The 16898-nt window shown below is 34.9% G+C and overlaps 3 non-coding genes and 1 pseudogene across 3 annotated transcripts; all 4 read right to left on the bottom strand.

Annotated features, from left to right (window-relative positions):
• Window positions 1–3953: 3953 nt before the first annotated feature.
• LOC129899983 (rRNA 2'-O-methyltransferase fibrillarin 2-like) lies at window positions 3954–8878 on the bottom strand (annotated as a pseudogene).
• Window positions 5016–5087, bottom strand: LOC129901770 (small nucleolar RNA snoR60). The gene has a single exon (XR_008769944.1). It is a non-coding gene; the product is annotated as a small nucleolar RNA snoR60 (small nucleolar RNA).
• LOC129901771 (small nucleolar RNA snoR60) lies at window positions 5248–5319 on the bottom strand. The gene has a single exon (XR_008769945.1). It is a non-coding gene; the product is annotated as a small nucleolar RNA snoR60 (small nucleolar RNA).
• LOC129901772 (small nucleolar RNA snoR60) lies at window positions 5475–5546 on the bottom strand. The gene has a single exon (XR_008769946.1). It is a non-coding gene; the product is annotated as a small nucleolar RNA snoR60 (small nucleolar RNA).
• Window positions 8879–16898: the final 8020 nt, after the last annotated feature.

The raw sequence follows: 16898 nt of genomic DNA, 5'->3' as shown, positions 1-16898 counted from the left end.
TCCAATCTTCCAGTTTAGCGTTAACTCCACTACGAGTCTCATCGATGAGGACTATGTCGTCCGCAAAAAGCATACACCATGGCACCTCGCCTTGAATTTGTCGCGTCAATCCATCCATCACCAAGGCAAATAGGAATGGGCTAAGAGCTGATCCTTGATGCAACCCCATCATAACTGGGAAGTGTTCCGAGTCCCCTCCTACTGTCCTTACCCTGGTTTTGGCACCCTCGTACATGTCCTTGATCACCCTTATGTACGCTACAGGTACACCTTTAGCCTCCAGACATCTCCATAGTATCTCTCGTGGGACTTTATCGTAAGCCTTTTCCAAGTCGATGAACACCATATGCAAGTCTCTCTTCCTCTCCCTATATTGCTCCATTAGTCTCCTCATAAGGTGGATGGCTTCTGTAGTTGAACGTCCCGGCATAAATCCGAACTGGTTCTCTGAAATAGACACGCCTCTCCTCACCCTCATCTCTACCACTCTTTCCCACACTTTCATAGTATGGCTTAGAAGCTTAATACCTCTATAGTTGTCACAGCTCTGGCGGTCCCCTTTATTTTTGTAAAGCGGGATCATGATGCTCGATCTCCATTCTACGGGCATCATTGCCGTCGTAAAGATGACATTAAATAACCTAGTCAGCCATTCCAAACCTACCGAGCCCACACTCTTCCAAAATTCTCCAGGGATCTCGTCAGGTCCGGTCGCTCTTCCCCAGCGCATCCTACGAACAGCATCCTTAACCTCATCGACCGTGATACTCCTACAACCCCCAAAATCGTGACTCCTTCCTGTATGTTCTAAATTTCCCAACACAATTTCTCTGTCCCCTTTGTCATTCAAAAGTTTATGGAAGTATGACTGCCATCTTTGTTTGATAAGGGTTTCCTCTGCCAATACTTTTCCGTCTTCGTCTTTAATGCACTTCACTTGATCTACATCGCGTGCCCTTCTCTCCCGGGCCCCAGGAAGACCAAAGAAAGGAAGAAAAAAGTACTCTAGTGAGAAGATAAGAACGAGCACAAATTCTTGTAGTCGTTGTGGCCATGAAGGCCATAACAGAAAGACTTGTAATTTCATTCTCAAAGAGAAATAATGTTTTGTTATGCCAGGATACATTTTATTTGGATCATGTATTTACATTTACATAGTTTTTTTTACATTGTTGGTTGTATTTGATACATATATCAATTAACCAGAATAGTAATTGAATATCAATAATTGATATATGGATGATTGGTAATTATGTTCATTGTAAGTTACTTGGTATTGATAGTGATTTCGAATCTGATACATATGAATAGCAGATACATAAACATTCGACGTATTAAGGTTGATACTTTAAAGGTTGTTGTATTAATTTGTCAACTGGATTATGGTTGATACATAACATGTTGTATTGATATAGGTTGTAGATGTATCAGAAGTTGTAAAGATTGATGCATGAGATTCTGATACATAAATGTAGATGTATTAGAATCATTAAATCTTGATACATTACAATCTGATACATAAACAATATGTATCAGAAGCTGTAAAGATTGATGCATGAATTATGATACATAAATGTAGATGTATCAGAATTATTAAATCTTGATACATTACAATCTGATACATTAACAATATGTATCAGAAGCTGTAAAGATTGATGTATGAGATTCTGATACATAAATGTAGATGTATCAGAATTATTAAATCTTGATACATTACAATCTGATACATAAACAATATGTATCAGAAGCTGTAAATATTGATGCATGAGATTTTGATACAAAAATGTAGATGTATCAGAATCATTAAATCTTGATATATTACAATGTGATACATGAAGTAGATGTATCGGAAGCATTCAAGTTTGATAAATCAAAATATGATACATAAATATTAGAAAAACTTAAAAGTCTGCTAAATTGTTGAATAGCCAAAAAAATGTTTACTATTGGTGCAAAAATATAATTGTACATTCTATTACTATAAAATTAAAAAAAAAACTACTCGACGTCCATCGATTCTCCTTGACTAGGATGTATGAAATCTCTCTTAGGTTTTTTTGGATCATCGTTGTCGCTAACATAACCATCCTTGGCCTTCCAGACATTACAGACATGCACCCATACTGTGCAATTCCTCTCTGTTTTTTTGCTCGACCTCAAGAAGTAAGAGGCATTTGATGATTTGCCCTTGAAAATTGCACTGTGGCATATCTAGATAGTGACCAAGTATGGTTTGTCGAAATAATTGTATAGCTTCATCACTTATTTATGATTTGAAATCATCAATAAAATTAGTCGTATATGCAGTGCCGAATCTTAGGGAGTGTGAGGGGATCTTCTTGATGACGTACTTCATTCCCTGCATTGACATGAAAACTGATTAAATACAACTTAATTTTTATATTTAAACATGATGTATCAGAAGCATTATATCTTGATACATAAACAAGATGTATCAGGAGCATTAACGTTTGATACATGAGAATTCGATAAAAAAAATGATGTATCAAAAAAAAAGATAAGAATCTGATACATAGAATAGATGTATCAGGAATCAGTAAAACTTTAGAAAAAGGACATTTAAAAAAATTATATAAACAGGATGTATCAGATTCTCAATAAGCTTGATACTTGAGAATCTGATATATAAATAACATGTATCAGAAGCAGTAAATTCTGATATATGAGCATTTGATACAAAAAGACAATGTATTATGAAATAGATAAGAATCTGATACATAAAGTATATGTATCATGAATTAGTAAAACTTTATAAAAATGACATTTAAAAAAAATATAAACAGGATGTACCAGATTCTCATGCAAGCTTGATACATACGAATATGATACATAAAATTATATGTATCAGGAGTAGTAAAAAACCACATTAAAAAAAGAGCGTGTTGAAACTCCTTCAATCTTCTTGTTGGCTTCTTTGGGTGAATGTTGAACTTGAGATTTTAATTTCAATTTCTCACGGAGCTTATCCATCACTGATGGATCGTTACGATGTTTGGATCTAACCTCGTCCGGTGAATCAAGATTTTCTTGATTTTATTCAACTGAGTGAGACCAACACTAAAAGATGGAGCGGATTCCATGTGAATCAGTGAATAATGTGAGAAAAAAAATTACAGAAGAAAACAGAGGAAATCGAAGAAGGTGAGAATGAAGTGAGACACCATTAAAGGAAAAACTTGAATATACCTTACTTGGATTCTTGAAATTGAGTAATAGATGAACTGAAATTGAAAATAAGAAACTGTCATCAATGAGGCTAAAGAATAGGCGTAAATTTAGGTAACTGATATAAGGTAAAAGTGATGTATCAGTGAAATAGGGAGAGAGTTAAAAAAATAGGAATTTTTGATATTTTTCCAACTAGTTGGGAGTATTAGTAAATATGGTAATATAACATGTGTAAATGGGTAATTTTCCCTAAAATTTAAGGCAATGTAGACTAATGACACTGTCATGGATCTAGCAAAAATAGCCTCTTTACCTCGCAAGGTAGGGTGATAAAGTTAGCATACACACTACCCTCCTCCTCCCCAAGCCCCTCTTGTGGGATTGCACTGAACATGTTGTAAGACTTCTTATATTGAAAACTTGAGTGCATGGCATAGTAATTGGCAAATGTTACTAGTACTAGAGTCCATGTTACTCAACTCGTAGATAAACCCAACTTAACAAACAGTATCTTCAAACTACAAGTTACTAATACATTAACAAACTATTTAGCTATTTAGTACATTTTCAACTATGTCATAGGCCTAAGGAATGGAGATCGTTTAAGGAGTTACTCGCCTTGAAGACCTGAACAAGATGGCCACCTATATAGTATTTGTAAGTTGGGGATAAGGTCAATCAGTACATGTTTATAGCATTACAATGCAAAGAGCAGACATATAAGTGAGAAAGGAATAAGACAAATAAATGACTACCGCACACCCTTGAGAATGGAAGTATTTTTATTTATAAAAATCTTAACTTCTAACTTTTTTATAACTAGCACCAACCAACATCAGTATTATCAATCTTTCATCAAACCCTGAGACACAGAGATCGAATCCCAGTAACATGGTAATACTTTAATCAAAAATAAATAACCTCCTCTATCGAATCCCAGTAACATGGTAATACTTTAATCAAAAATAAGTAACCTCCTCTACCAAAAATCTGACCACATCAGTAAGAAAACTAGCAACTAGGCAGAGCAACCTTTTGCTTCTTGGGCACCCGATAGGCACCTACAACACAAGTATGGTCTCTTTCATAAGGTTCGAGAGTGACTGCTCCCTAGGCTTAAACTGCTCCGCTTGCAGCTTCTTCACCTCCTCCCGAAATACAGCCTCGGCAGGCACAGTTGAATCTATGCAGTTTGCCAAGAACATAGAAGAACATATATAACATATGAAAGAACCATACCAACAAGGCTTTCCCAGACAAACCTTAATTGATATAATAGCTATAGTATCAAGTGTATAACTACACTACAAACCTTAATTGATATAACAAAATGCCCTCCAGCTTTTAAGAAGTGCGATGCATTCAGAGCTAAAATCCTTGCCTGTGAAAGGGTTAATCCAAAATGCATTCAAGATATTATTCATGGATTCACGATATTATTCATGGATCCACTGGAAAGATTCCATTGTGAAGATCCCAAAAGAAGAAAAAAAAGAATTTCTTTTCTGCTCGAGCATTTCAAAAGTTTCAGCTTCTAGCAGACAAATAGATGGACAAAATTCCTTACTGGTGGCAATTACAGAAAGTTGAAGCAGCTAATGTAAGTTGATACCAAAAATGTAACACCAAACTCGGTAACAATCTATAAGTGATTTAACCGAATATTGAAAAGAGAAACGTATTAACATAGCCATAACAATCCTTGCCCCATTAGTTATTATTACTATAAAGCTGGAAAAAAAGGCTTCCATCCTCTTGAAGCAAAAACAAACACCAAATGATGTAAAGGCAAAGATAAAAATTCCAAACATCCCATAAATAAATAGTGCATCAGAAACTCGATGTTTGCATCACCCATGACGTCTTGAAGGGGAATCCGAGTAACTCATCATCTGCTTTTTAAGTAAAGCCAAAGAATATGAAAACTCTGAAACACAATTTAGGAAATAAAGGACCAGTTTAAAAATGAAACAAATGAAAGAACTCAATAAATAATGCATCAGAAAGGAAAATGCAAAGGCAAAGTTTAAGGATTTCAAACATCCTATAAATAAATAGTACATCAGAAACTCGGTTTTTGCATCACCCATGATATCTAGAAGGGGAATCCGAGTAATTCATCATCTGCTTTTTAATCAAAGTCAAAAAGAAAATTCTAAAACAGTGCCAGAAATATACCTCCAGTTTGGAATTAAAAAGAAGATAAAGACTCAATAAGTTGTGAATCAGAAAGGGGCATTGCAAAGGAAATGATTAAAACTTTCAAACATCCCATCAATATACATTGCATCAGAAACCCGGTTTTTGCATCACCCATGATGTCTAGAAGGGGAATCCGAGTACCTCATCATCTGCTTTGGAAGTAAGGTGAAAGAGAGAAATTTCTGAAAAAAACAACAAACCCAGTGTAATCTCAAAAGCTGGGTCCTGGGGAGGATAGCGTGTTAGCAGACCTTACCCTTTACCTCAAGGAGGTAGAGAAAATTTTCAAGAACTGACAGAAATATAATACCAGTTCAGAAATGAAAGGGATTTAAAGACCCTCAAGAAAAAGTATATAAAAACTTCAGATAGATAATCTATTTTAAAAAACCAGCAAACTCCTCAGCCAAATATTAGAACTATAGGAGTAAAGCCATCAAATAGAAGAGGAAGGAGAAGAAAAGGAAAAGATATAGCTACTGCTACTGAAAAAAGGTAATGGAACTTTTTCTGAAAGAAAAGACACAAACAATAAATCCAAAGAAATATAAGTCATAATATATTGATTGTTTTAACTCAAGACCAAACAAGTGACAACAACTACATAATCAAGTAGACACTGTTAGAAATCTATAGCCCTCAAAAATTGAACCTGATCAGGCTGAGCAACATCAGAAAATATCACATCCACCATTCCAACAAGCATTCTGTATTTTGTTGGGTGTCTAGCATCTTCAATTATGGGGAATAACGTTTGTGCGTTTCTTTGCCATGTTCACCAAATCCCTTCCACTTCTATGAGAAATTCCACTGCATAAACAACTCCTCGCTAAAGCGAAAAGAGAAAAGAGGATTAAATAAAACCTATACGGGGCATCAACACAGCATAAGAATCAACCGATAAGTAACATGGACTGGATACTTACAGGGCCAACAATGTCAGAGACGTGGGAAACTGTTGTTCCTGAAGCAGCTCCAAGATAAAGTACACGTGCACCAGGTTTATGGAAGATAATTAAGAAGGGAATAGAGTTTGCCATAATGAAAAATACATAAAATCTCTTTACTTATTACTTAAGAAAGCAAGAAAGACAAACTTACAATCCAGATGTCATCCACTCCACCAAGAACGGTAGCTGCTAACTTGGAACGGAAAGGATTCCAGTCTGTATTCAACTTTTGATCCATCTTCAGTCTAAGGATAAATGAACACATGCACAAGTTAATGAGTATTTCTTTCCAGAACTATTAAAAAGTTCATCAATTTCTTAAACACCTAATGATCATAGCTACAACCTGTTATGTTCATTATTTCTTTTGACAAAGAATGCAGTTCAAAAGCATGAAGGGGACAAAGAATGCAGCTCAAAAGCATGAAGGGTCTTCAGTTGAAGAGTGAATTGTGTATAAGGTCAAAAATTATATAGAGTATATAAAAAATTAAATTATGTATATAGGTCAAAAATTACTTTTTATACATAAAAGTTAGCCTTGAACACAATGGATTGAAAAAAAAAATCTTGCTTCAGTCAAAATTAATCAGCAAACAATACACATCCACAAAGCAGGCCCTTTGTTTAAAGATTCAACCTTTGAAATTTTAAAATTATAGTTTGAATCTTTAAAATCTTCATAAAGACATTGTGTAACAAAATAATGGGCATACCTGAATAGAGATTCTCTTCTCATTGTAGATGGCTTCCCCAGGTACCAGATTATTTGTACAAAGAACATCCTCTTTCACCTTAGCAATGAAAACACCCTCATGTCTGTGAGGCAACACCACAACCCTACTACCACCCTTCATTCATCCGCATCCGCTGCGGCTGCCACTAGGGGTGTTCATGGTTCGATTTGGGTCGGTTATTGATTAAAACCATAACCAAACCAATTTAATCGGTTATTAAATGTCTAAAATCATAACCAAACCAAGTAAAATAATAACCACGGGTTTGGTTATTGTCGGTTTGGTTCGGTTTGATTCGGTTATTCGGTTTATGACTAGCCGAGATAATTCAAATATTCTCTCTCTACATTCTTCAAATTCTTATGAAGCTCTTTTTTACTCACGACCCACAGAGGTTCAAAACAGAAAATGAAACAACTTAAACATTCGGAAAAAAAAAAGAAAACAACTTAAAATCAATTTAAAATTTGAAAAACTCCTTACAAACCTTCTCAAAATTTGACAATCTTATACTTGGGGTTGAGGAGTTGAGGTTGCTCTTGAGCCTTCACTGTTAGTCTATGACTGTGAGTCTGTGACTTTGTGAAAAACCAACATGAGAGGAACAAAAATGTAAAAGGAAAACAGATACTAGGGTTTTAAAGTTTTAACTTTTACTTTATGTTGCTGCCTGCTGCTCAAGTGCTTAGTGCTTATTAGAAATTTAGGATTTAGAATTTAGGATTTAGAATTGGGCTTGAGAGTTGGGCTAATGGGCTTGGATTGTTGGACTTGGACCGCTGTTTAGTGTTTATTAGAATTTATAATTGGGCTTGAGAGTTGGGTTTGGATTGTTGGGCTTAAAAATAAGTATATTAATATTAAATTAATAATTAAAACGTATAAAATATCTTTAATTATTTATGAAAAACTAATATTATAAATATAAATAATTATAAATTTTAAGTATATAATTATCGGTTTGGTTCGGTTATTTATTCGGTTATTTTTTTCTATAACCATAATAAAACCAAATATTATCGGTTATTCAAATTTAAAACCAAACCAAACCAAACCAAACCAAACTGAATGTCGGTTTTTTTATTCGGTTTGGTTAAATTTTTGGTTTGGTTTTGGTTTTAACCAAAACTGTGAACAGCCCTAGCTGCCACCTCCTCTTCTACCCCGCGCTTCATGGCCCTTCCCCCACCCCCTCTCCCTCCACCAAAACCCCCTCTACCACCTCTTCCTCCACCAAAACCCCCTCTACCACCTATTCCACCATCTCCTCGGCCACCCCTAAACCCACCCATTCCTCCACGACCTGAGAATGCAAATCCAAAATTTGGAGTCAATGGATTAGAAGTATATCAATTAGTCAACAACAGTAATCTCAGAATTAATTTTAGGATGTGTTTATCACGTGTTTGGTTGGGATAATAAAACCGCCGGATAACTTAAGTCATCGTGAAATTCACACATTGAGGATGGAATAAGAATCCTGAGATAACTAATTCCGAAATAATTTATGCCCAATCAAACGATAAATTACATTCCTCTAAAATATACGTATACAAAAAAAAACAGTAAGTTTGTTAGATGAATTTGCTGCGAATTAAAAAATCTGAAGCTGACGAGAGTAAATAGAATCTTATGATTAGGGGCTTAAGAATTATACCTCTAGCAACCATGACTGTAGCAGTGTATGTGAATTGTAACGAAGTTCAATAGCGGCAACAGCGTCGTGAGAACTTTGAGAATCAAGAACGACTAAGGTTCGGAATCCAGAGGTATTTTATAGTTGTAATAATTTAGGGTTTAGGGTTTTGTGGGTTTCAAATAACCACTTGGACAACTGTTTAAAGTATGACACATAAATTTCATTATTTTTAGAGTTAATTATTTATATATATTTTAGTTTGTAATATAATGTATCTTATTTTATTTTTATGCGTTCAAATAAATTCAGATACGTCCAGATACATATATTTCAGGATATGTGGAATTAAAATTAAGTATAATTAATTCTAAATACATTGTATTCAAATAAATTCGCATGTATCTCAAATATATAATAAATCTCGCTCGTCTTCCTCAACTATCTCCTATCTCACTCGCCACTCTCGCATGTATCTAGTATTGCATATACATGTGAATCACGTCAGATACATATAGATACATGTATCTAGTGTGTATCTAGTGAGATTTGCATGTATCTGGGATACATACGAATTTCCCTCGCTTCCCTCCCCAATCTCGCTCTCCTCCTTCTCTATTTTAGTGTATCTATTAACAAAAATATATATATCTAAGTGTATATTCCTTAATATATAGTAGAAATTTTTTAATTAGTAGTAAGATACGTAATATTTTGAAAGTATAGGTGATAATAGTAAATATGGTAGTGAATATGTAGTTTTTTCTTTAAAGTATGAGTGTCAAAATGAGCCCAATCGGTTATATTGTATTTGGACATGTACCTTAAATCATCTAAATGGGAAAAGGCAAAATTTTCATCTGAACTTGTTCCAAAAAGTCAGTTACATGTTTATACTATCATGATGATCTATTATACATCTTTACTACTTAAAAGTAAATTTAATATCACCTTGAGACATGTAGCACTTCTCTCACAGTATGTGATGTATTACACTCGCTGGCACATCAGCGTCACGTCAACGCTATGTCAGAGATTATAATTTTCTATATCTTTTTTGTTTTGTTTTCGTTATTAAATTATTAATTTTTCTATTGTTAACTATATTTTAAATTAATTAATTCCTAATTAATTTTTAAAATTCTTTAATAATTAGATCTTCTTCGTCCTAAATTCCATCCACTTTATCTCTCATTTCATCGGAAAAATCATGTCCGGACATCTTTACTAGCAATTCCTTGTTCTTCACCACCACTAAATCACCTTCAACTCTTTTTCTTCTTCGTCACCCACCACCAAATATTGCCAACATTGTCAAAAGACCAAATACAAAGCATCAATTTTTGATTTTTTATAAAAGAATCTTGATTTTCTCATCAACCTCGTTGAATTAAAGTTCAATTCTTTATGAATTTCGGTTAGATTTCTTCTTCTCCTTTATGGTTTCGAAGTAAATCAAAATTCAAAATGAAGAGTAAATGAAGGAAAGCAAAGCTTGCATTGAATTTAAATAGGTGTCTTTATGTTCCAAAAACACTTGAAAAAGATTCACCGGCAACGGCAGCGGAGACAGTGGCTGGAAGAGGTTGTCTGATGTTGTTTCATTGTCTCACACTTTGAGTAGGTAATGAAAAATAAAGAATGAAAAAGAAGAAGATAATGGATGGAGTGTGAAAAAGAAAAGGAGGGTGGGTGTGAAGAAGAAGAGACATGGGGAGAGGGGGGATGTAACGAGGATTTTAATTTTTTTAATTTTTTTTACTTTATTTCTAATCTGACGCGCATAATTTGATTTGGTTTTTTATTTTTTTGTCACGTCAGATTTAGGGACAAATAAATTCATTTTTAAGTAGTCTAGGTGTGCAATAGGTTACCATGATAGTTTAAGCGTGTAACTGACTTTTCGGAACAAGTTCGAGAGACAATCTATGCCTTTTCCCTTATCTAAATAGCACTCTATTTGTCTTAATTTATATGGCATCGTTCGAATTTTGAGAGTAAAATAATTTATTTTTGATCTTGAATTCGATTATGGAATTTTTTAACTTTTTAAAATAAAATTTACATATTTAAAGCTACTTAAAAAGTACTATATAAGTCACAATAATTAATAATTTAAGATATTCAAAAAAAAAACTACTCAAAATAGACAATTGTGAAACTATTAACCTAAATTAGACCTAACTCAAACTATTTACCCTTAATAGATTCATGACTCAAACTATTTATCCTCTTACTCCATTTTTTTCCTTTTAATTTCGCGCATGATGTCATGCTGACGTCAGCATCACTGTTCATCTTTGATACTATGAGAGTATATTATACTCTGATAATATCAAGCAGTTTCTTCTTAGTACCATCAGAGTATATTATACTCTGATGGTATCAAGTAGTTTCGCTGAAATACTGTCTCTTCCTTCTTAATAGCATGAGAGTATATATACACTTTCATGGTATCATACGCGTATTTACGCCAGTGCCCCTTCCCTTATTTTTTTTATACCATTAGAGTATATTATACTCTGATGGTATCAAGCAATTTATCAAACTGTTTCTTTTTTATGCCATCAGAGTATAATATATTCTGATGGTATCAAGAAGAAAGAGGCAGTGCTTCAGGGAAACTATTTGATACCATCAGATTATATTATATATTCTTATGGTATCAAATGCGCGAGATAGTTAAAAATAAGGGGTATGAAAGTAATGGATATCCAATGATAAATAGTTTTCTTTTGGGGGATATAACAACAATTATCCATTTAAAAAATATATGAAAAAATTATGATTAAAATAAAACTTATTTGAATTTCAAAATGCAAAAAGTATCATATAAATTGAGACAGTGAGTAATTAATAAAGGACATCAATTTAACGAAAATGTATATCCGATAACATGTACTCCCTCCATTCTATATTAAGTGAATTTTTGAGAGTTTTTTCATTATTCAAAATAATTGAATTGTTCAAAGTTCAAGATAGATATTTGAAATTTTTTTCATATTTGGCCTTTCATTTATTAAAGTTTTATATTTTTTAGGAGATAAATCACACTATTTATAAAGTTATATTTATGATTTTATAAATGCTAATGGTAAAAAGTATGATTGAAACTTAATATGAAATGGAAACTTAATATGAAATGGAGGCAGCAGCAGTTATGTTGGTTTGAACAAGATTATATAGCAAGTCTCGGACTCCGGCCACCGGAAAGTCAGCTCTGCTGATAAATTCAAATCCTAAATTAGCAGCTCGGCTCGAAAATGACTTCTCTGACAACGACATGCTGCCCCAATTCTTTTCAGCTTCGATTAGCATTCAGCTGCAGAAAACCTCCGGCTGTGTTTTCCGGTATGTGTGTTAGCAAGCTGGAGCGTCGTGGGATTCTGTTTGTTGGGACAAATGATAGTAGTAATTGTTTTAGAAGGAGAAATACGTGGGTAAATTCTACTTCATCAGTTGATGGTTTGGGTGGATGATCTGAAACTGATGATGTTGCCCAAAAATCCGTTGATTCCAAGGGAAAGCAGTCCATTGCAGGCGAGTAAGTGAGTGAGTGCTTTATTATAGAGAGGATTCTATTGAGACTTTCATCTGGTTTTGGTATTTTTGATTTAATGAATGTCTTGATTGAGCTTGTGGTGTACTTTACTTTGACTGTGAAAATAATATTGGCGGCTTATGTATATGTGCTCCATTTTTTGAAATGTGGTACTTCAACTGTAGAATGCATGTACAACAACATACACCATGTAATCCCACAAAGTGGGGTCTGGAGAGGTTAGACTGTACTCGAACCTTAGCTCTACGTTGGAGGTTGAGAGGGTGTTTCTGATAGACCATCAACTCAAGAAGAACAGTTCAAAGCAGTTCGGAAAAAGAATTAACGACAGTGAAGGAAACATGGCAAAATACTATTGAAAGCACGACAAAGTATTTTGAATAGTAACTGCACAAAATAATATGATAATCGAAGTATAAAAAACAACAAATAGTAACATAAATAAAAATGCAAGAAACTGCAGAGTGCATGAATCAATCAATTGACTATTTTCAATATCTAATTAGTTAAGAGTCAGTTATATAAATCATGTATCCTTTAGAGGATTATTCATTATGGTTAAGACTATTTTATAGCCATCAACCTACCACAATCTCTTCTTTTATCTGGGATGTGGACATTTATGCTTTAACGGGGTTCAACTGCATAATGCATATTAATCTTTGGAGTGATTTAATAGACTAATAACACTTTCAGCACATTTTTGTTTCAGGTATTGTGGTAGCAGGAGCAACTGGTGTTATCTTTGTGACTAGACTTACTTTTTATGCCTTGTGTATTGGCAAGCGGAACTCAACAAGTGAGTTTATTTTTCACCTTATCTGGGGGCCGCGAGCCACTCATATCAAGGGCAGCACGTATTTAGGAACAATGATGAGATAAAGAATCTAATAACACATTTCATTAGAATGTGGTTAAGAATCACTCCTCTCATATCAACGATCTTTGAAAGAGCCTCTGTAAGACATGTCTAACAGGTTTTCCAAATAGTTGGATCTATTAGAGATGAAACTGAGTCAACATCTGCTTTCACTCTGGGATGTTCTATTTTGCATTAATAATGACATATGAGCAGGGTTTAATTAGTCATAAAAGGACGACTAGCCATTACAGCTGAGCAACTTCAGTTCAGATATCTGTGTTTCCTTGTTAAAGCAGTTTGGCTGTTTAACTATGCCACCTTTGTTTGTTTATTTGAACAGAAGATAATAATAATACATATCCTTAGTACTGTTTCTTGAAAGCTGTTAGCTAATTTTGATTCATGATTTGCAAGTGCACGTACACAGGAGTGAAACAGCAGATGGATCCCTTAACAGTGCTACAAGAAATGCCAATGGCTTCTGATAATCACGACGACACAGTTGAAGATGGGAAATTTTTAGAGAACAGTCAAACGGAAAAAGGTATAAATAAGGATCTTTCTTTATATGCAGAAAATGATGGAACTATTGAAAAAATAGAAATAGTGAAGATACAGATATAGGACACTGTCAACTAGGGAGTTAGTTAGGCAAGCTACCATGGTTAGTTAAACTAATTAAGTATGTTGGGAAGTTGTTAGAAGTTAGTTAGAAGCAATTAGTGGAGCAACTTGTACATGAACTCTATAAGTACACATGTTACACACATGTATTAAGTGAATAAGAAAAATGAGGTACTGAAGTTCTTTCTCTTCTCTCTTTCTTTCTTCCCTTCACTCTCTTCTCTTCAATTTCTGCTCACAATCAAACTCCATCAATGGAGTTTTAACATGGTATCAGAGCCTTCACTGTGTCCTGCAGTGTAGTGCACTCAATTGTTGAGATTCGAAGCCAAGAAGCAATAGAATCGATAGTCAGCAGTTAAGAAGAAAAGCAAGTCTCGAATCTGTGAAACAATGGCAATTACAGCTGAGTTTGAAGCTGGATCAATGGAAATCAGGAACCCAAACACAAACACAACAAATACCACCACTGAATCAGTACATTTCAGTGCTCTGGTTATAAATCACAATCATCCACTTTATCTTCAACCTAATGACACTCTAGGAAGTTCTCTAATCTCTTTGTAACTCACAGGATCAGAGAACTATGCAATATGGATTAGATCCATGCGTATTGCACTACTAGGTAAGAGTAAACTAGGGTTTGTTAATGGTAGGTTTCCTAAATCTAAGTTTGGCCCTGAGTATTTTGATATTTGGGAAAAATGCAATGTTGTTATTTTATCTTGGATTATGAATGCTGTGAGGCCAGGTCTGCTTAGTAGTGTAGTGTACAGTGATGATGCTCACAAAGTGTGGTGTGATTTAAAGGAGAGGTTCGACAAGATTAATGGTGCACATGTGTTTCATCTTCATATGGAGATTCACAGCCTCAGCCAGGGAACTCTGTCAGTAACTGATTACTACACTACACTTAAGAGTCTATGAAATGAGTTCGACTCTATCATGCCTTGTCCAGGATGTTTCTGTGATGAGTCTAGGAAATTCAAAGAACATTGTGAGTATCAAAGACTACTTCAGTTTCTAATGGGATTGAATGAGTCCTACTCAACTGCTAGAGGCCAAATTCTGCTTCAAACTCCTACTCCTAATCTAAACAAAGCCTTCTCACTCATCTTAGATCATGAAAGTTAGAGAAATCTGATTCATACAAGCTCAAATGCTTCTCTTCATAGAGCTATTGAAAGTACAGCTCTGTTCAGTCAGAAAACTTATACTCATGGGATTGGTAATTCTGGACATCAACAAGGAGGTGGTGATGGTCATCCAAATAGAGGACATTATGACTCTCAATACAAGTCACAGTCCCAGAAGCCTTAGAAAGTTGTGTGTGAAGCGTGTGGATACAAGGGACACACTAAGGAGCAATGCTTCAAAGTTAAAGGTTATCCTGTTGGCTGGAGATCAAAGAAGAAAAGTGGAGGCACCAGCTCCTATGCCAATCATGTTGAAGCCTCTCAACTTGCTGACAATGCTACTTCCACTCTGAATCCTCTAGCTTCAGCAACTTTCTTCACACAAGATTAGTATCAATAGATCATTGAAATATTGGCAAAAGAAAGTGAAAATGCAGGAGAGCACTCAGCCAAAGCAGCCACTGCAGGTAGTACCTTGTCTGATTTAGTCTCCAAATATGTGCCTATGAATTGGATAGTTGACACTGGAGCCACAGACCATATGACAGCTAGACTTGATGTGCTTGAAACAATTCAAATAGTGCCCAGCTCTAAGATGAGAAAAGTTCATTTGCCTACTGGTAATGTGGTATCAGTCTCACATACTAGAAGAACAAAAGTATTTGATGGGCAAAGTATTAATAATGTGTTGTTTGTTCCAAATTTTAAGTGTAACTTGCTATTTATGTCACAACTTACCAAAAAACTTTATTGCATGGCAACCTTCTTTCCTGATTTTTGTATTTTTCAAGATCTCTCCACTGGAATGGTCAGGGGGATTGGTAGAGAAGATCAAGGTTTCTACATCCTCAAGGAAGGCTTCACTAACTCAGTTCCAGTTTCTCCTCATTCAGCACATTCAACCACTAGCTCTTCCTCTTCATCAAGTCAATCTGATTCAATCTCCTTGTGGCATAAAAGACTAGGAAATGCCCCCATAAATATAATAAAGAGGTCTACTGGTCTTCATATTGTACATACTACTGGGCATTTACCTTGTACTGTCTGTCCCTTAGCTAAACAAACTAAGTTGCCTTTTCCTGTTAGTTGTCATGCCTCTAAATCTGTGTTTGAACTGGTTCATTGTGATATATGGAGTCCTTACAGAGTACCAACTCATTCTAGAATGAAGTACTTTGTTACTATAGTAGATGACTTCTCCAGATTTACTTGGCTATTTCTTATCACATCTAAAGCTGATACTATAGTTGTACTAAGAAAGTTCTTTTCACAAGTTCATAATCTTTTTTCTACTACTGTTAAAACCTTCACGACTGACAATGGAAGTGAGTTTCTTAATCATGATGTTCAGTCTCTTTTGTCTACTCTTGGCATTCTTCATCAGAGTACATGTGTTTATACACCTCAGCAAAATGGTGTTGCTGAAAGGAAATATAGAACTATCTTAGATATGGCTAGAGCTCTCAGATTTCAAGCCAGCATTCCTTTGAAATTTTGGGGTGAATATGTCACCACAGTTGTTTATCTTATTAATAGACTCCCTTCCAAACTGCTTCATTACAAGTCCTCTTTTGAAAGGCTATACTCCTCACCTCCTACACTCTCACATATAAGAACCTTTGGGTGCTTATGCTATGCTGCTTGTCCAAAGGTCTTGGACAAATTCTCTCCTAGAGCTATCCCTGTAGTCCTGTTGGAGTACTCTCTATCACAAAAGGGCTACCTCTTATATGATTTACATTCCAAATCTTTGTTTGTCAATAGAAATGTAGTGTTCAAGAAGGATGTTTTTCCATTCAAAGACATGCAAATCTCCCCTGATCCTATTTTTCCTATTCTCACTCTTTCTACACAAGCTGTTGATTCTTCTCCTATGCCACAGTCCCCTACTCTTGTGGTATCACATTCATCTTCTCCCACTACTTCTTCTCTACATCTCCCTTGTCCAGACTCCTCTCCCTCCTCAGACCTTCCTTTTGCCTCTCAGCCAGATATACCTT

The sequence above is a fragment of the Solanum dulcamara genome, chromosome 8, assembly GCF_947179165.1.
Source record: "Solanum dulcamara chromosome 8, daSolDulc1.2, whole genome shotgun sequence".
NCBI classification, from domain to species: Eukaryota; Viridiplantae; Streptophyta; class Magnoliopsida; order Solanales; family Solanaceae; genus Solanum; species Solanum dulcamara.
The sequence above is the reverse complement of the archived record's forward strand: the minus strand, read 5'-3'. Positions and strand labels throughout refer to the sequence as shown.